Here is a 21,608-nt window from a genome sequence, read left to right on the forward strand (position 1 = left end):
AAAGGGAGGGGAGGGGGGGAGTGGGACTAGCCGAGTTCCTCTTGCAGAGAGCGGGCAGGGGCTCGACGGGCCGAACGGCCGCCTTCTGCGTTCTGACGATTGGATGAGCATGACCTTTTATGACGTCGAAATTAGTGATGGACACTTCAGGGGTGGGACTGGTGTACGTTGCATACGTCATGACGCAGCAGGTAGGGGTGGTGTCGGATGTGACGTAATGCCGTTTCCCCTCCCCCCCGGTTCGGTTTGAGAAGGAGCCTGAACGGTGCGGAAAGAGAGAGAGAGAGAGGGGAATATACACAACAGGCAAGCAGGCAGGGAGGGAAGTACTCGGTTCGGTGTTTACTGGTAAGCGGCGGCTTCCTTCCCCCCCCCGAATATGCACAAACTCTAGCACAGTCAAACCTTTTTGTTTTGATGCTAAACCGTGATGTGTGTGGGGCGGATGAAGGAGGGGCAGAAATAAAAGGGATTTTCTTTTAAGATGGACGTTTTTTTTTGTGACTGTCAGGGAAATCTGCGGGGCGCTGGGTTGGCTGCGGCGGGGTTGCTTCCATTCCCTTCTACCAACTTGGTTATTTAACTATTGGTACGAGTAGGGGAGGGTTGCGGAGATTTATTTATTTGGAACGGGAGATCCTTGTGGAGGGGAAATGTGGAGGAAAAATCATTTAAAAAAAATGGACGTTTGGCGTTTGCTGAGTTTTACTGGCTGGCGCAGGAGCCCCCCTCGGTCATTGACTCATTCCCAGGAAAGATGAAGAGCTTTTCTCTCTCACCTCAGGAATGCAGTGAGGCGCGGAAATAACCGCAATTAAAAATCACATTGAATTTCTCTCAGTATTTAGTTCTGATTTTTTTCTTTTATAAAAAAAATCAACTTTTTTTTTTAGAGAATTCAACTTGTAAATTTTTTTTTTAATGTTCTCCTGACGCCGCTCAGTTCGGCAGCAGCGATTTCTTTCTGCACTCTGTCCTTTCTCACTAATCTGGTATGCCCGGCGAGAAGGGATAGTTGTGCATTTTTTTTTTGTTTTATTTTAAAATGGACGTTGTTAGCTTACTTACGAGCGCATGGTTGCAGCTAATTAAAGTAAAGGTGATTCACCGTCTAGTGTCGATGAATGAATGTTGATGCAGTCAGTCAGTTGTTGGAATTGTTTTCTTTGTGATGGCGACAATATTTTCCTAAAGGCAACAAGCCCCCCCCCCCCCCCGCGCCAAAAATGTGTGAAAATGGGATCGTTCTGCTGGGGCCAAGCTACAGCTGCAAAACCAGTTTTAAAAAAAAATATAGCGTGCGATTTTTAAAATTAACTTTATTATGTACAAATGATATAAAATTGTGGGGATTGGATTTTGAAAGGGTGCCAACAATTTCTAAATCCTAATTTCTGCCGTTTAGAAGCATAATACGAATGCTCAAAATGGACGGTTTATGGCTGCTACTGCTTCTAAGAAATGAAAGGCATTAAATCTGATTGTTTTATGAACAATGTCAGTTATATTTTTATGCGCCTGCCATTTGGTTTAATAGTTTCCCGCTAATTTGCCCCTTTTTTGAACGTTGGGAAAAGCTTTCATAAACTCAAGGGGCCGAATGCATTGATCTTTTGATTGAGTCTAAAAATTCCTTCAGTTTTTTTCTTTTTCTCTGCAACCCGCGTTAACTCACGTCAATCCATTTTGTCAGTCTGTGTGTGTGTGTGTATATATATATATATATATATATATCTATCGAAATATAACAAAAGTTTACCCCTAGTTTCTATTGTGTAGATGCTAAGTCGTTTCAAAATAAATAAAATTGGCTTGGAAATGTTTTTGAGGGGGTTCTTACTTTTACTTTGGTATTGGTGAACTGTATGGCAGCTAGAAGCTATCACCAACTCTCGTACACAATATCGCTGCCGAGTTTGCCACATTTATCATGCAAATTTTGTTTGTGCTGTATTTTTCTAGCCTTGGTTTAATAAATGCACGCACTTATTGATTCAATGTTTGGGTTGTATGCCAAAGTGATATTTTATTGAACATAAGTGAGGCTATTTGCTTCAATAAATTAAATTTTTGCTGCTGGTGTTTTTCTTAAATCAATTAGTAGATCCTGTTCTGATGAAAGGTCACTGACCTGAAACATTAACTTTGCTTCTCTCTCCACAGATGCTGCCAGACCTGCTGAGTATTTCCAGCATTTCTTGCTTTTATTATAGTAGATCCTGCTTATTTTCAAGTAGTAAACTACCTTTTAGTTTCAGCTAGTCAACTGGCCTGATTTTGTGTACATCTGATTAAATATTGAAATTGTAACATGAAAATGTAGGTTGCCAGCTCACAGCGGCTTGTCAGTTTTCTTTTAGTTAGGAAGATATGTTGCGGTGCTGTATATCTCTGACTCTATATACCATAGAACAGACTGGATGCAGTCAGGTAAAACTTGCATAAATAACCAGCATTCTGAGATGTTCAGTGCTGAAATGTGCTAGCTGTAGTAAAGCTGTCTGTTGGAGTTTCCTCATTCTCTACCTTTTGCTTAATTGGTGCAATTGGTATATGTTAATCTGTAATTCATCTGCATTTTACTCAACATGAGTAAACTTCATTTTCCCTAAAAATTACACCATTGGAGTTAGAGGAGAATGTACGACAGTGCTGCAATTCTTCATCCGAGTAAATGCAGTACATAGAAGATTTAAATGTGCTTACAAAATTAGAATTACTTTTGAACTAAATAGCCCTGCAGTATATAAAAGGCTATCCGGCGCCATTCAGCATCTTGGAAAACTGACTTTTGAGACTAGCTCTTTAGGACCACAGGTCAGACAGCAGTGCAGGTTGATCTTTTCTTCAAGGCAAGTTTTACAAACAAAAGTCAAACTTTGTTTTTTGGCTTATCCAAGCTAAACAGGACATTGCTGTAGTTCTGGCATGCATCTTCCAAATTGTATAGCAGAGATTCTGTATCAAGAGATAGGTCAAGTTTTTGACCTGGTATAGGATCTGAACTAGATTCATTGAAGAATTCACACTATAAATGATTGTTTTGAAATGTTAACAGTGCATCTGTTTCTGTGAAGCATTGTATGCCTTTCTAATATTTGTATCCTCAATTATGTGTAATTTGAAATTCAGATGCCACACCCAACTGATGTGCACATCTGATTTAAGAACTATAAATCAACAGACTGCTTTAAGGTTCGAGGAAAAGTTAGCATTGTTGCCTTTATTCCATACGTTGTGCAGCATAAGTGCAGGTTGGAGGACTTTTTTGATAAAATTTGTAAGCATACATTACATAACAGTTCAAATTTGACATTACATCAAGAGCAGTACAGATCAGTTTCTCTCATTACACCACATGAGGTGCCTCACTATACTTGCCATCATTTTCACATGCAACATTCTATGGTGCATACAAGCAACTCTTCCAAGCACTCAGCACTTCCTTGGAAGTGCAGGTTGGAGGAGTTGAATGTGTGTGCTCTGCACCCAGCATTGTATAGGCAAATAATAGAGTGGGTGGAATACCATTATGGATAACAGCAACATCCTTAAAGTCATCCATAACAAAATTTGTCAAAATGAGAAATAAATTACATTGTATTTGTTTGAACATTTAAATGTAGAATTTTAATTGCTTGATCAGATGTTACAAAATAAAGATATTGGGAATTAAATCTCCCTGTGCCACCCCCACCCCACCCTGACAATCAGAAATGCAGGATAATTTTGCTTATCTTGACTATGCTACCTCTGTACTAGTTTCTATGGCTGTGCAGAAGTGTTACTGGGTGACCGTCATTACAAATTACCTGTTTTCTGGGGAATGGCTTAATATAGTTCTAGACTGGTTGCAAATGCATATGAATTGGTGTGCTGACGTGCTGCTACATTACACACAATGTGGCATACCTTTATGTTCAGCTTTTAAATCCTAGAAACTAGTATTAAAGGGTCATAGTTTCATTGTAAAACTTCAGCTTTTCAATTTGTTCTCAAGCCAATCATGGTTGCTGAGATGTTCTTTCAGCTGTGTGACTTCATTACCTGGATGTACTACGTCAGTGTTTTTAAGCTTTTTGCTGTCTGTTTTAACCAGTAGCAATTGCCCCTAGTATAGGTAGGTGGTAGGGAAATATAGAGATAGGTGGGGATGTGGTAGGAATATGGAATTAGTGTAGGATTAGTATAAATGGGTGGTTGATGGTCGGCACAGACTCGGTGGGCCGAAGGGCCTGTTTCAGTGCTGTATCTCTAAACTAAACTTTACTGATGCATTAGACTTGTTGAAACTACTAAGTAACACAAAATCCAAGTTTTGTTTTGGACGCTTAGTGAGTAAATCCATACAGACAAGTTTAGTGTCATGTTTCCTGGTGTGTGCTCAGTTAACTGCTCCCATTTAGGGAAGCTATTGGCACACAGCCTCTGAGACCTTGTTTGGGCTTGGGGGAAATGCTCCTCGGTTCCCATTTGTTGAGTATATATGTAGTGTCCAGCGAGGATGCGATTTGGTATATGGATGTTTATCTAAAAATATTTACCCATGTATTAAGTTTTATGTATTCTATACATTAGATCAAGTGGCCCATTATAAATATACACACCTTTTAACAGTTAAAGTTGAGAATGTACCAGTGGAGTTTGAGTATTTAGAAGTACTGGGTAGGGGAAAGTTCAATTTTGAAAGCAAATAAGGCTTCTGCTTGCCTCATGAATGTCTGTTCTCATAAGTTAGCAAATGTAAACATTGTAATGACATCTGTGGAAGACAAGTGAACTCCCAGGAACCAAACACAAACCATTATTTCAGTGTTTGAATTACAAAAAGGTACTTCTAGACCTTGGATGACCTTGCCCCCATTTAATGTTATCAGGGCCATGTTGCCTCTTTCCCTCACTGCTAACAAACACCAGGAATCTACCAATGAGCTAGACCTCTCATTCCACCCTAATTCTGCTGAGTCTGAGGTGCACCCTCCACCATGCAAATAGATAAATGGTCCCAACAGAGTACTGTGAAACTCCAGGACCTCTACTGCATTGGTACCAAAGTCTAGGACCACAGTACACACTACTTCCCCTACACTGTATTTGGCTAAATTCCAAATGTTGATCTCTACTGTTCTTGTATACCAGTTTGCTCAGTGTTTCTGCTCACTACAGCAGAAAACAACCCTAACTGAAGACACTCACACATCCTCGGTGACAGCTGCATCTTGGTGCATATCCCTCAGCCTCTCTGCAGCCCTTGGCAGGGTTGAACACAGTCCTCCTTCCAACACCTCTTCTCTGGCACCTCTTTCCATTGTCCAGCTTAGGACCTCCCTTGCTTCCTTCCACTCTTGCCTATCCATTTGTAGACAGACTATAGCCAGCAAAGGTTTCTCTTCACACCTCTGCACTGTTCTCTAGTGTTCCCCAATGATCTATCCTTGACCCCATCCTTTTCCTTATACATATGTTGCCCTTTAGCAAAATTATCTTTGGACATGAGGTTAGCTTCCACATATGCTGGCACTCACCCACCTCTACCCCTCTGGACCACTGCACTGGGTTTGTGTTATCATATTGCCTGACATCTATTGGATGACCCACAGTTTTTTCCAGCTAAATGTCGAGAAGACTGATGCCATAATGTTTGGCCCCTGCCACAAACTCTTTTTGCCATGGAATCCAGTCCCTTCCCCATCCACTGTCTAGGATTGACCTTCGATATCTTTAGAACTTTGGTGTTCTATTTGAATCTGAATCCGACTCCATATACTCGCCATTCGAAAAATCGCCTAATAAAACCTCAGTAGTGTCACCTGCCTCAGCCCATCTGCTGCTAAAACCCTCATCCATGCCTTTGTCACCTCCAGACTCAAACATTCTAATGCTCTCCTGTGCAGCTTCCCATCTTCACCCTTCATAAACTTAAGCTCGTCTATAAGTCTATTCTCCATAATTCCTGCTTACCCATCACCCCTGTCCTTGCTGGCCTACGTTGACTTGGTTCCCCCAATCATCCTCCCTATCTTAACCATCGTCCAGCCCTAACCCACTCTCCCCATAATCTCTGTTTCTGACCTCTTGGGCAATCCTCCTTCCCTTCACCTTACCACCGGAGGTTATTCCATCGACTGTCCAGGCACCACGTTCTAGAAGTCCCATCCCAAATATTTCAAGCATTTATATAGTGGCTATAAGAAGAAGATGTGTAATAAACAGTTGGGGAATTTGATCCACAAAGCACCAGTAAAAGTGGAATTTGACTAGGTCACAAATTCAATGGCCTTCATACTGTCCTGCACACTGCATAATTAATCCTATTATAAAATGCTTTGACTCATGGGTAGCAACATATATGGTGTATTAGTAATCCTCTTAAAATTTGCAATGTCCCATTTCATACCTATTCCATGTGTCTGCGCAGTGGTTAGCACCGCACCCTCACAGCTCCAGCGACCCGGGTTCAATTCTGAGTACTGCCTGTGTCTGCGTGGGTTTCCTCCGGGTGCTCCGGTTTCCTCCCACATGCCAAAGACTTGCAGGTTGATAGGTTAATTGGCCATTATACATTGCCCCTAGTATAGGTATGTGGTAGGGAAATATAGGGACAGGTGGGGATGTGGTAGGAATATGGGATTAGTGTAGGGTTAGTATAAATGGGTGGTTGATGGTTGGCACAGACTCGGTGGGCCGAAAGGCCTGTTTCAGTGCTGTTTCTCTAAACTAAACTAAAATCTCCAGACTGTTTATGGTTTCTAAGCATTACAGTGACACGCTTCTAGAATAATTGTAGAATTGGGAAGCTATTTTTAAAAACACATTTTTTTCCTGCAATAAACAGTATTTTACTTTTTTATGGAAGTTAATTTTACTGGTCAAATGGTCAGTTTGCTGTTCTCATCAAATGAGACCTTATTTGAATATGTATTTTTTAAACCAATTTTCTCAGTGGTGAATCCTTCCTGCTCTACAGCCACCTGGAACCTTGCCCAAGCGAGGTAATACTTGTGTGTGAGCCTTAATAGTGAGTGTTGGCAGGCTATTCAGCAGTGGGGAACATGGGAGCTGAACTTGATCCTACCATTAACAAACCACCATGTGCACTTCCAACAGCCATTGGAGAGCGATCAGGAAATATTGAACTATAACTGTTTCTCTTCCTTCCATTCATTCCTGGGACACTGAAGCCAATTTTAGCACCCCTGTTGCCTTGGCTGTGTTAGTTAACTGGGGGATTGAACTTTAAATTAGGAGGCAAAACATAATTCTGAAGGCTAAAGTAAGCTGCAAGAAGATACTTGTAGAATGGAAAAAGTGGCAAATGGAATTCAGTATCAGTAAATGTGAAGTAGCACATATTGACTTTAGAAAGTAATACTTTAGAGGGGCTGAGGTGTTGGAAGAGCAGAGAGATTTGGGAGTTCAGGCTCACGACATTAAAAGCAGTGAATAAAGCCATTTTAAAAAATATTTTGGTTGCAAGCGATGCAGAGGCTAAAGTTGGAATATAATGGTGAATCTGTATAAAAAGCTTAGTAAGACCACTGTTGCGATACTGCGTGCCATATGGTGTTCCCCATCAGAGGTTGTTGAGACACCAAGATGTTGCCTGGTATGAAAAAAACACGACGAAAGTTGGAAAATGGTGATGTTTCCATTCAAACAAAAGTGATGGGATGTGTTGATAGATATTTCCAATTATGAAGGGATGGGAGAGAGTAGATAAAAGCTGACTCTTTTCAGTAATTGCGTTTAGAAGGAGTGGGTATAGATAGAAGATTTAAGATTGAGAGCAGAGAAACTCATTTTAACCACTGAGTGCATTCCATAGCCTCACATCAAAGTTTGAATCATGTGAGCATATAAGAATGGGGTAGATAGATGGTTAAGGAAAAAGATTTTTGATATGGATTTAGGAATGCTTGTGCAGAATAAATACAAACACACTAATTGGACCTACTAGTCTCTGTTCTGATGTCTATATAATTCCATATAAATCTAGAACCTCTTTGGCCGATGCTTCAAAACCTTTATCCAATAAAGTTGACTGATCAAGGCTAATCAGTGCTGTCCTTAGACCACAACCAACCTGCCATTAATGCCAGATGTGAGATCATTGCCACTATAATCTGTGTGTAGATTTGAACTCCATACAAAAAGCAAAAAAAGGTTTTAAATACTGTTGTAAGGCCAAAAGTGTGACATGCTGGTTAACACTGAACTAGAATTACCTGGGGCACATGCTAAGAAAAGGTCACCACTATGATGCACTCATGCAGTTTCTGCTTAGTTAGAATTGAAGTGCAAAGAAATATAATTTAAAAAAATTTTTTCATGGGATGTGGGCGCCACTGATAAGGCCAGCATTTGTTGCCCATCTCTAATTACCCTAGACAACTGAGTGGCATGCTTGGGCATTTCAGAAGGGAGTAAAGAGTCAACCAGAATGCTGTGGGTTTGGAGTCTCAAGCCAGACTGGGTAAGGACAACAGATTTCATAGTGAGAGTTATACAGCACAGAAACAGGCCCTTTGGCCCATGTCCATGCTGGCCATCAAGCACCTATCTATTCTAATCCCATTTTGCAGCACTTGACCTGTAGCCTTGTATGCTATGGTGTTTCAAATGCTCATCTAAATATTACTTATTTACACTACATCTGTAATTATGGGTGACTTTAATCTGCATGTAGATTAGGCAAATCAAATTGGTCACAATACCGTAGGGGAGGAATTCGTGGAGTGTATATGGGATGGTTTTCTGGACCAATATGTTGAGGAACCAACTAGAGAACAGGCCATCCTTGACTGGGTATTGTGTAATGAGAGAGGAATAATTGACAGTCTAGTTGTGAGACCCCCCCTTGGGGATGAGCGACCATAATATGATAGAACTCTTCATCAAGATACAGAGTGACATAGTTGATTCTGAGACTAAGGTCCTGAATCTTAGTAAAGGAAACTACGAAGGTATGAGGTGCGAGTTGGCCATGATGGATTGGGAAACATTACTTAAAGGGACGACGGTGGAAAGGCAATGGCAAACATTCAAAGAGCGCATGGATGAACTGCAACAATTGTTTGTTCCTGTCTGTGCAAAAGTAAAACGGGAAAGGTAGCCAAACCATGGCTTACAAGGAAAATTAGAGATAGCATTAGATCCAAGGAAAAGGCATAGAAATTCACCAGAAAAAACAACAGACCTGAGGATTGGGAGCAGTTTAGAATTCAGCAAAGGAGGACCAAGGGATTGATTAAGAAGGGGAAAATAGAGTGTGAGAGCAAGCTTGCGGGGAACAGAAAAACTGACTGTAAAAGTTTCTATAGGTATGTGAAGAGAAAAAGATTAGTGAAGACAAATGTAGGTCCCTTACTGTCAGAAACAGGGGAATTTATTATGGGGAGCAAAGAAATGACCAACTAAATGCATACTTTGGTTCTGTCTTCACAAAGGAGGACACAAATATCATACCAGAAGTGTTGGGGAACACAAGGTTTAGTGAGAGAGGAACTGAAGGAAATCCGTATTAGCAGAGAAATGGTGTTGGGGAAATTGATGGGATTGAAGGCCGATAAATTCCCAGGGCCTGATGGTCTGCATCCCAGAGTACTTAAGGATGTGGCCCTAGAAATAGTGGATGCATTGGTCATCTTCCAAGATTCTATAGACTCTGGAACAGTTCTACAGATTGGCGGGTATCTAATGTAACCCCACTATTTAAGAAGGGAGGTAGAGAGAAGCAGGGAATTACAGACCAGTCAGCCTGACGTCAGTAGTGGGGAAGATTCTAGAGTCCATTATCTAAGATTTTATAGCAGAGCACTTGGAGAACAGTGGTAGAATCGGACAGCGTCCGCATGGATTTATGAAAGGGAAATCATGCTTGACAAATCTATTAGAATTCTTCGAGGATGTAACTAGTAGATTTCATGAGGGGGAGCCAGTGGATATGGTTTATTTGGACTTTCAGAAGGCTTTTGACAAAGTCCCATATAAGAGATTAGCGTGTAAAATTAAAGCGCATGGGATTGGGGGTAGTGTATTGCGATGGATAGAAAATTGGTTGGCAGGCAGGAAACAGAGTAGGGATAAATGGGTCTTTCTCCGAATGGCAGGCAGTGACTCGTGGGGTACCGCAGGGATCAGTGCTAGGACCCCAGCTATTCACAATATATATTAATGATTTAGATGAGGGAACTAAATGTAATATCTCCAAATTTGCAGATGACACAAAACTGGGTGGGAGGGTGAGGAGGATGCAGAGAGGCTTCAGGGTGATTTGGATAAATTGAGTGAGCGGGCAAATGCATGGCAGATGCAGTATAATGTGGATAAATGTGAGGTTATCCACTTTGGTAGCAAAAACAGGAAGGCAGATTATCTGGCTGTAAACAGGGGAATATGCAACGAGACCTGGGTGTTCTCGTACGCCAGTCGCTGAAGGTAAGCATGCAGGTCCAACAGGCGGTTTAAAAAAAGGCGAAAAGGTATGTTGGCCTTCGTAGCGAGAGGATTTGAGTACAGGAGCAGGGATGTCTTGTTCCAATTATACGGGGCCTTGGTGAGGCCACACCTGGAATATTGTGTGCAATTTTGGTCTCCTTATCTGAGGAAGGATGCTCTTACTATAGAGGGAGTGCAGCGAAGGTTTACCAGACTGATTCCTGGGATGGCGAGACTGACATATGAGGAGAGATTGAGTCGGTTAGGATTATATTTGCTGGAGTTCAGAAGAGTGAGGGGGGATCTCATAGAAACCTATAAAATTCTAACAGGACTTGACAGGGTAGATGCAGGAAGGATGTTCCTGATAGTGAGGGAGTCCCGGACCAGAGGTCATAGTCTAAGGATACGGGGTAAACCTTTCAGGACTGAGTTGAGGAGAAATTTCTTCACCCAGAGAGTGGTGAACCTGTGGAATTCGCTACCACAGAAAGCAGTTGAGGCCAAAACATTGTATGTTTTCAAGAAGGAGTTAGATTATAGCTCTTGGGTTTAAAGGGATCAAAGGATATGGGATGAAAGCGGGAACAGGTTACTGAGTTGGATGATCAGGCATGTCCACAATGAATGGCGGAGCAGGCTCGATAGGCCAAATGGCCTTCTCATGCTCCTATTTTCTATGTTAACTAGCCTATCCAGTCTCTCTTCATGGCTGAAGTGCTCTAGCCCAGGCAACATCCTGGTGAATCTCCTCTCCACACTCTCCTGTGCATTCACATCCTTCCTATAGTGTGGCGACCAGAACTCTGCAGTGTACTGCAGCTGTGGCAAACTAGCATTTTATACAGCTCCAACATAACCTCCCTGCTTTTGTCTTTATTAGCTGAGACATAGGAAGGCATATGGGATACTTGTATTCTAACCACCTTATCTACCTGTGCTGCACCCTTCAGTGATCTATGGACAAGTACACCGTGGTCCCTCTGACCCGCTGTACATCCTAGGGTCCTACCATCCATTGTATATTCCCTTACCTTGTTAGTCCTCCCAAAATGCATCACTTCACACTTCTCAGGATTAAATTCCATCTGCCACTGCTCTGCCCATCCAACCAGCCTATCTCTATCGCCCTGCAATCTGAGGCTTTCAACCTCTCTATCTACGACACCAATTTTCGTGTCATCTGCAAACTTACTGTTCATACCTCCTATATTCACGTCTAAGTTATTAACGTGCATTGCAAACAGCAAGGGTCCCAGCACTGATCCCTGCCGTACATCACTGGTCACAGGCTTCCAATCACAAAAACATCCCTTGACCATCGCCCTCTGTCTCCTGCCACTAAGCCAACTTTGGATCCAAATTGCCCTGAATCCCATGGAGGTTTACCACCTTGACCAATCATGTGGAACCTTATTAAAAGCCTTACTGAACTCCACGTAGACTACATCAACTGCTTTACCCTCATCTACACATCTAGTTACTTCCTCACAAAATTCAATCAAATTTGTTAGACATTTAAAAAAAAATCATTCATGGGATGTGGGCATCGCTGGCTCGGCCAGCATTTATTGCCCTTGAGAAGGTGGTAGTGAGCTGCCTTCTTGAACCGCTGCAGTCCATGTGGGGTAGGTACACCCACAGTGCTGTTAGGAAGGGAGTTCCAGGATTTTGGAACAGCGATATAGTTCCAAGTCAGGTTGGTCTGTGACTTGGAGGGGAACTTGCAGGTGTTGGTGTTCCCATGCATTTGCTGTCCTTGTCCTCCTAGTTGGTAGAGGTCGTGGGGTTGGAAGTTGCTGTCTAAGGAGTCTTGGTGCGTTGCTGCAGTGCATCTTGTAGATGGTACACATTGCTGCCACTGTGCGTCAGAGGTGGAGGGAGTGAATGTTTGAGAATGGGGTGCCAATCAAGTGGGCTGCTTTTGTCCTGGATGGTTTTGAGCTTCTTGAGTGTTGTTGGAGCTGCACCCATTCAGGCAAGTAGAGTATTCCATCACACCCCTGACTTGTGCCTTGTAGATGGTGGGCAGGCTTTGGGGAGTCAGGAGATGAGTTACTCGCCGCAGGCTTCCTAGCCTCTGACCTGCTCTTGTAGCCACGGTATTTAATTGGCTACTCCAGTTCAGTTTCTGGTCAATGGTAGCCCCCAGGATGTTGATAGTGGGGGATTCAGCGATGGTAATGCCATTGAACATCAAGGGGAGATGGGTAGATTCTCTCTGGTTTGAGATGGTCATTACCTGGCACTTGTGTGGCGCGAATGTTACTTGCCACATCAGCCCAAGCCTGGATATTGTCCAGGTCTTGCTGCATTTCTGCACGGACTGCTTCAGTATCTGAGGGGTCGCGAATGGTGCTGAACATTTTGCAATCATCAGCGAACATCCTCACTTCTGACCTTATGATTGAAGGAACTGAGGCAACTGAAGCTGGTTGGGCCTAGGACACTAGCCTGAGGCACGCTTGCAGTGATGTCCTGGAGCTCAGATGATTGACCTCCAACAACCACAACCATCTTCCCCCAACAGTATCCAAAGCGGAAAATCTGTTAGAGAGAGAGAGATGGACCCAGGGAACTCCTGCACTATCTGCCTAGTTCTCCCACTCTGCCTGGCGGTCACCCGTTCCCTTTCTGCCTGAGCAGTCTTTACCTGTGGTGTGATCACCTCCCCTGTATGTGGTATCCACGATGATCTCAGCCTCATAGATGCACTGCAGTGTTCCCAGCCGCTTCTCCAGATCCGAAACGTGAGTTTTGAGTAGCTGCAGCTGGAGAAACTTACTGCACATGTGTTCGCCATGGACACTAGAAGTGTCCATGACTTCCCACATTGCACAGGAGGAGCACTCCATGCTGCCGAAGTGCCCTGCCATTACGTACCCTTAATTTAATCAAATTGGAGATTATTTGCACTAGGGACCTTGATTCCCTAAAATAAAAACCTACTATATATATTATATAAATAAATATAGACCTTACCTTTCCTAAAGGACATTAATGAACCAGATGGGTTTTTGACTATCTGATGGTCTCAGTAATGGCACCCTGAAACTAGCTTTCAATTCCAGATTTTTATTAATTAAATTTAAATTCCACCAGTCGCTGTGGTGGGATTTGAACCAGTGTCCCTATGGCATTAGCCTGGGCCTCTGGATTACTGTCCAGTGACATTACCACAATGCCACCATCTTTGTGTATTGGAAATATAGATACGACAACTTATATAGCGCTTTTAACATAAAATGTTCCAAGGCGCTTCACTGGAGTATTGTAAAACCAAGTATGAGACCAAGCCACGAAAGCTTGGTCAAAGAAGTAGGTTTTAAGGAGTGTCTTAAAGGAAGAAAGTGAGGTGGAGAGGTGTAAGGAGGGTATTCCAAAGCTTGGGGCCTAGGCATCTGAAGATGCAGCTAGCAATGTTGGAGTGATTAAAATCAGGGATGCTCAAGAGGCCAGAATTAGAAGAGTGCAATATTTTGGAGGGTTGACGGGCTGAAAGAGATTAGAGATGGGATGGGGCAAGGCCATCAAGGAATTTGAAAACAAGGATGAGAATTTTAAAATCAACACATTGGCTCCCAGTCAAGCAATGTAGGTCAGTGAGCACAGGAATAAGACTTGGGCAGCAGAGTTTTAGATATAGCAAAAATTGTGAAGGAGGGAAGAGATTTTGATGAAGGCATTTCAAGTAGTAAAAACTATTGGGTTTGGTAGAGTAATAATGTAAAAGTTAGCAGAAACAAAACTGTATGTTTACAATTAATCTACAGTATTAATGGGAAATGTCCAAAATCATTGAGTTTTATATTCACTTGAAACTGTGAAAACATAGATTCTAGAACAATGCCAGAGTGAAGGCTGGTTTTAAACTTTTTTTAAAAAATCTTAGCTGTATTAGCTATTTGCTGTGTAATCCTTGCCTTTTTTGGAAAGTTGCAAATCAATTATCCAAAATCTTCTCTTTTATTCTGAAAATAATTGTTTGCCACCAAATTGTAGGTTGCTCCCTTCTAATATCTCCTGCTTTTGGTTTGATGGTTTTGTGAAGCTTCTTGAGATGTTTTTCTGCATTCAAGGTATTCTATAAATGCTAATTGCTTTTGTTTCATATTTTTCAGAATGCTGTTGAAGTAGCCTGGTAATAGACATTTTGTTCAGAACAAATTCTGTGCAAACTAGTGAATCTATTTGCTATTGCTAAGTAGCACTTTGAGTTTGCTGTCACTGTTATATAAAAAAAAATCACAATGTCACAAAGTTCGACAGAGCATATCTGGTCTTGGATTGAAAAGTGTCCATTTCACATGGATTGTGAGATAGTTGAAAGAGTATAGTTCCCCTCTGATGTTTTAAAGGCGGCAACCTCAGCTTCAGTTGTTGCAGTCTCACCTTGGAGGCAGATGGGTTGAAGACCCATTTCATGTACTTGAGCATATAATATAGGCTGACACTTCAGTGCAATGCAGATTGCTCTTTTGGCAGTGCTGATTTTCACATGGCCAACATTTTCCTCAGCCACACTGCCAAAGTAGATTTGGTCATTTTTCTCATTTCTGTTGGGAGCTTTTATGCAAATTGGTGCTGGTTGAGGGATAAATGTTGAACAGGGCACGGAAAACTGAGCAGACTGGGCTTCAATCTAATGTATTTGAATGACTCAGTACTGTGCTGACATATCAACCTGCTATGGACTTGGGTCTGGAGTGGGGTTTGTATATGTATTGACACTGAAATGTGAATGTATGCTTTTAAAATATTCTACCAAAATAGCTTGATTACATTTATTTTACAAGATGTTTTCCAACTCAGAAGTAAAGTAAGTTTTTAGGAGTGTCAATTAATCTGGTGATTTTCAATCCATGAAATTGGGCATTTTAATTAAACAAGGCATGAAAGAGGGATATATTAGCATAGTAGCTGTTTTTATTTTATTTATTTGAGATTCGGCACTGAAACAGACCCATCGGCCCACCGAGTCTGTGCTGACCATCAACCATCCATTTATACTAATCCTACATTAATCCCATATTCCTAACACATCCCCACCTTCCCTCAATTCCCTTACCACCTACCTACACTAGGGGCAATTTATAATGGCCAATTTACCTATCAACCTGCAAGTCTTTGGCTGTGGGAGGAAACCGGAGCACCCGGCAAAAACCCACGCGGTCAGAGGGAGAACTTGCAAACTCCGCACAGGCAGTACCCAGAATCGAACCCAGGTCGCTGGAGCTGTGAGGCTGCGGTGCTAACCACAGCGCCATTGTGACGCCCGACTGGACTATTAATCGATACACTCTCTTTTTGGAGTGTGTAGGTGATTTAAATGTTTTTATGCCGCCGCGTGTACACAATAACTTAAAGAAACTGACTGCTCAACCTGCGAGGGGGTTTTTGGGCTTCAGTTTGCAAGAAACATTGCGAGTAATCCATGATCTAGGGGATGTGGTTTTAAATTTCACTAACAGTTTGAGAATTTGTATTCAAGTTTTAGATTTTATTTCTCATCCGGAATTAGAAAGATGGTATAAATGTGGCAATGAAGCTGAGAGACTGTTTTTAAAAAAAAAAACTGATTTGCTGATGTCCTTTAAAGAAGAAAACATCCAGTTCTTATTTGGTGTCCTATATGTAACTCGGGTCCTGTACCACATGATTGACTCTGAATAGCCCTCTGAGGAGGCCTGGAAAGCCACTTAAGTTAGGTCCACGAACACCTTGAGACAACTCAATGGCCAATAAACGTTGCAGCAAGAATAATCTAATCAGCTCTTTGAGCAATTAAATCATGGCTGATCTGTATATCAGCTCCATTTGACATGCCTTGGCTCAATTGCCGTTGAAATATTTACCTAACAACGATTTATGGATTTCAGTCCTGAAAGCTCCAACTGTCTCAGCATATGACCATATGAATTAGGAGCAGGAGTAGGCCACTCAACCCCCTTGAGCCTGCTCCGCCATTCAATAAGTTCATGGCTGAACTGATTACTCCGCATTTCCACCTACCCCCGATAACCTTCCACCCCCTTGCTTATCAAGAATATCTACAACCCTTTGGAGAATTCCAGGTTTCTGCTACCATCGTGTACATAAACATCCTTGTGAATCATTTTTAATAAAAGTACTTTTTGATTGAATTCAGTCCTCGCACCACTATACTTTATAATTTAATCTGTGCAGACAATTGTTTCAGGCACAGGAGCCATTTCTTGTGTCTATAAAGCCTTTGTGGTCAACAGGCATTGTGAAGTAGCAACCTGTTCCTAGATTGTTACAGCTAAGATGCATACAAACAGCAGACTGATGATCCCTTTGATTCTCCCAACACTAATGATCTACCGGTCACCATGACCTGAAAGTAGCCAAGATGGCCGTATAAAGGAGAGGGAGAATGAAAGATACTGCGCAAACAAACACTGGATCAACTTATGTCGAGAAATTGAAACTGTATGTGACAAAGGAAATCTACGAGCTATGTACGAAGGAATCAAGATGGCGCTTGGCCCTGCCATCGCCAAAGTTGCTCTCCTGAAGTCAGCAGATGGTGAAATACTCACCGACAGAAATAGACAGATGTCGTGCTGGGCAGAACACTACTGTGAACTGTGCTCTTGTGAGTCAGACATCATCTTCCAGTCTGTGCTCGATGCTCTCCTGGAACTTGCTGTCATGAAGAACCCTCATCACTGGATGTCAGAAGGCCGTGGACCACCTACTGAACAGAAGGGCATCCAAGCCGCACTGCTGAAGCACAAAGTCCCATCTATTGCCACACCTTTATGACCTTTTCCTTCTCTGCTAGAAGGAAGGTTGTGTTCCACAGGAGATGTCTGATGCCAGAATCAACACACTATACAAAAAGGCGACAGAGGAGACTGACAACTACAGGGGCATCTCACTCATTAGTGTCACGGGGAAGGCCTTTGCTGGGGCCATATTTAAAAGACTTCATTTACTTGCAGACTGAGTGTACCCGGAAGCACAGTGTGGTTTCCATGCCAGCAGATCTGCTGTGGATATGATCATCGCCATATGCCAGCTACAAGAGAACTGTAGGGAACAGAGTATATCCCTTTACCTTACTTAGATTTCACGAAGGCATTCGCTGCCATCAGAGTAGAGCTCTACAAGATTTTGGGAAAATATTTGGCTGTTCAGCAAAGCTCCTCCGTCTCATCCACATGACAATGTGAACTGCACTGTACAATTTAATAGCTCCACTTTTGACCATTTCAGAGTGAAACAGGTTATGTCCGAGCTCCCTGTTTGACATCATCTCCATGCTCCTGACCTTGGTCTTCTCTGCAGATATGGAAGGAGTCTACTTGCACACTAGGTCAAATGCCAAGCTCTACAATCTATCAAGGCTGAAAGCAAACACAAAAACACGTGTCCTAATCAGAGAACCTCTCTACACTGCACTACTCGTTCACACGAAACTGAGCAACAGAGACTCGTGGACTGTCTCTCTCGTGCCTGTAACTTGTTCTCCTTGACCAGAGTCATGAAAACAGTGGTCATGGGACAAGGTGTTGCATCTCCAACCCTGATCTCACGAAATGACACCCCACTAGAAGTGGTTAGTAAATTCTGCTACTTTGGGTCCACGGTGACACTCTGTCCCTTTGATGCAGAGCTCGATACACACACTGGGAAAGCAGCTGCCACCTTTGGCTAACTTGCAAAATGCACATGGGATAGCACCAAGCTGACCCCTTGTTTATCAGGCCTATCAGCTTGGTTCTATGTTCTCAGCACTTTGCTATATGGCTGTGAAACATGCGCAACTTACAGCTACCAGGAAAAGCTTAATTTCCATCTTCGCTGTCTGGGGCGTGTTGTGAGTATATCCTGGCAGGCCAAAAATCACAAATCTCAAATGTGGCAGTCTTCTCGAAGGCCGAGTTCTTGTAAGTGTTGGCACTAATCAAACAGAGGCAGCTTCAGTGGATCGGACACACCCGCAGGGTAGAAGGTGGTCGCACACTCAAGGACCCTCTGTATGGTGAGGTAGTAGGGGCTAGACGACCAATGGGATGGGATGCCCAAAGCTCCACTTCAAGGATGCTTGCAAGTGTGACATGAAGGCCCTAAATGTTGACTATTGCACTTGGGAGTCACTAGCTGGTGAAAAAGAGAAATGGCGACACATCCTGTGGATTGGTGTACACTACCACGATGACCAGTTGCTACAGCAGCTGGGCAACAGGTGCCAACATCAAAAACAACTCAGCGTCACTTGGCAGCTTCACATGCAGCATTTGTGGTAGAACCTGCCTCTCAAGGATTGGCCTTCACACCCATCAGCAAAGGTACACCAGGAGAAGACACCCCAGCTCGATGGATTGTTTGCCTGTCCATTTGTAGATGGAAGGATGCCAACCCCAGTGATCTCTGGTAACTAATCATGTGGGCAATTGCAGGTGCAGCTGTTTAAAAATGTTAAGTTAATTTGATAGTTTCTCCATATTTACCCTATTTCTTCCGATGGGGGAATCAAGAACAAGCAAATATGATCTTAATTAGAGGTAGGTTGACCATTCAGAAGTACAATTAGGAAACAATTTTCCCCCACACTGGCTAGTAAGAGCTGGGACCCCCCAAAAAAAAATTCCGTGCATGTTAGGACAGTTGGAGTTTTCAAGACCGGGATTTTTGTTAGCCAAGCGTAGCAAGGGATATGGAGCAACGGCAGGTAAACAGAATTGAGGTACCGATCACCCATTATCTTTTTGATTGAGTAGGCTTGTGGGACTGACTGGCCTGCTCCTGTTCCTAATTTATTGGCACCTTGTTGGTGTGTCATGCTGGTTTATTGGGAAGATGAATGTGGTTTGTAGCTTGAGTGAGATTATGGGAGATGAGAGAATAATGGAGGATCAGGTTTTGGAAAAGACTTGGGGAAATAGGGTGGCGGGGAGAAATGATGGGGAGAGTTAGTAGGTACAGTAGCTGAGATGTGAATATATTTTGAAGGAGGAATGATGTGAGTTAAGAAAATGATTGAGAATGTTCCTGCACTGCAGCAGTGGAAGCCTCCTGCTGTGGCAGTGAGCAAGAAACCACTCTTTACACTTCTTTGGCCTCCTTGTCTCGAGAGACAATGAGTAAGCGCCTGGAGGTGGTCAGTGGTTTATGACCACGTATGTCAGCCAAGAGCAACGTCTCAATTCATTCCATCTTTCCTGCCTCTGGAGAATCCTTGGCATCAGGTGGCAGGACCATATCTCCAACACAGAAGTCCTCGAGGTGGCCAACATCCCCAGCATATACACCCTACTGAGCCAGCGGCGCTTGAGATGGTTTGGCCATGTGAGCCGCATGGAAGATGGCAGGATCCCAAGGACACATTGTACAGCGAGCCCGTCATTGGTATCAGACCCAACGGCCGTCCATGTCTCCACTTTAAAGACATCTGCAAACGCGACATGAAGTCCTGTGACATTGATCACAAGTTGTGGGAGTCAGTTGCCAGTGATCACCAGAGCTAGCGGACAGCCATAAAGACGGGGCTAAAGAGTGGGGAGTTGAAGAGACTTAGCAGTTGGCAGGAAAAAAGACAAGTGCAAGGGGAGAGCCAACTGTGTAACAGCCCCGATAACCAATTTTATCTGCAACACCTGTGGAAGAGCCTGTCACTCTAGAATTGGCCTTTATAGCCGCTCCAGGCGCTGCTTCACAAACCACTCTTTACACTGTGGGGGGTATAATTTATTTAGCCTTGTATAGCTCATACACATTTGCCTGCACTTCAAAAGGTTATGCAGTCTCCGGAGGTAAAATGAGAATGCACAGCTATAGGCCTTTGATACAGGCTTCGCACAGAGCATGTCCAACATATCTGCCTTTATAAAGACCGAGCAGGATGATATTTGAGTACTAATTCATAATTTAGCATTTCTTTTTGCTGCTTGGTAGTTGCCTAGGTGAATGAAAAATAGGTTAAAATTAGTCCTTTGTGTATAGAGGATCATTTATTAAAGATTGTGGGTCGAGTTTGTAACGAACTATGGTATTTTGTTGTACTCTACCATGCCAATTTTATTATACTTCATATGGTTGAGAAACAATTGCAAAACAAAATCTGAGTGTTGGCCATTTTAATTTGAATTGGAGAGGTGGGGGGCACAGTGTGGGGGAGCCTTCCCAGGATTTGAATGTAAGGATGAAAAGCAAGAACTTGTATTTATACAACCCCTTTCATGACCTCCGGGTTTCCCAAAGTGCTTCATAGCCAATTAAGTACTTTTGCAGTGTGGACACTGATGGAAGACTGGCAGCCAGTTTGCACAAATAACAAGCAGAAAAGCAACCAATAATCTTGTTAATGTTGAGGAATAAATATTGGCCATGCCACTGGGAGAATTCCCCAGCTCTTCACATAATGCAACGCGATCTTTTACATCTGCTTGTGAGGGCACAGGGTCTGGATTTACTGTTTCATCCAAGAGTTGGCACCTCCCAGCTGTGCAGGACTCGAAAGCACCTTGTGTTTTATATAGTGCCTTTTAATGTAGTAATGTCCTAAGGCATTTCACAGGCATTAAAAGCAAAATGACAGCCACATTAGTCCTGATGACCAAAACTTGGCCAAAGAGGTAGGTTTTAAGAAGGGTCTTAAAGGAGACCAGAGAGGTTTAGGGAGAGAATTGCAGAGCTGAGGGCCTCGGCAGTTGAAGACGTGCCTGCCAATGGTGGAGCAATTAAAATTAGGGCGCTTGAGGCCAGACGTAGAGGAGTGCAGAGATCTTGGAAGGTTGTGGAGCTGGTAGAGATTAGAAATAGGGAGGGGCGAGGCCATGGAGCTATTTGAAAACCAGGATGAGAATTATAAAATCAAAGCATTGCTTTAACCAGGAGCCATTTGTAGGTTAGTCAGCACAGGGATCATCAGTGGTTGGGGATTTGGTGCGAGTTAGGACATGGGCAACAGAGTTTTGGGTGACCAACTTTCCAGAGAATAGAATGTGGGAGGCAGGCCAGGTGTGTTGGAATAGTCAAGTCTAGAAGTAACAAAAGCATGGATGAGGTTTCAGCAGCAGATGAGCTGAGGCAGGGCAGAGTTGGGCAATGTTAGAGGTGGAAATAGGCAGTCTTAGTGATGGCGTGGATATGTGGTTCCAATCTTTCCTAGATACTGGGGAGCTGCCAGAGGATTGAAAGTG

The 21,608-nt window shown here is 43.0% G+C and overlaps 1 protein-coding gene across 3 annotated transcripts in view; it reads left to right on the plus strand.

Annotated features, from left to right (window-relative positions):
- Nucleotides 1–220: 220 nt before the first annotated feature.
- The window catches only part of fam168a (family with sequence similarity 168 member A), a 94,289-nt gene continuing 72,901 nt past the window's right edge, over nt 221–21,608 (plus strand). For 2 of the 3 annotated variants that reach the window (XM_068033375.1, XM_068033377.1), the window contains exon 1: nt 222–348. The gene's annotated coding sequence lies outside the window, so the exon portion shown is untranslated. Of the gene's footprint in view, nt 349–21,608 lie in introns of all 3 variants that reach the window. The other variant, XM_068033376.1, reaches the window with a different exon arrangement.

This window comes from Heterodontus francisci, chromosome 6 (assembly GCF_036365525.1).
Source record: "Heterodontus francisci isolate sHetFra1 chromosome 6, sHetFra1.hap1, whole genome shotgun sequence".
Classification (NCBI taxonomy): Eukaryota; Metazoa; Chordata; class Chondrichthyes; order Heterodontiformes; family Heterodontidae; genus Heterodontus; species Heterodontus francisci.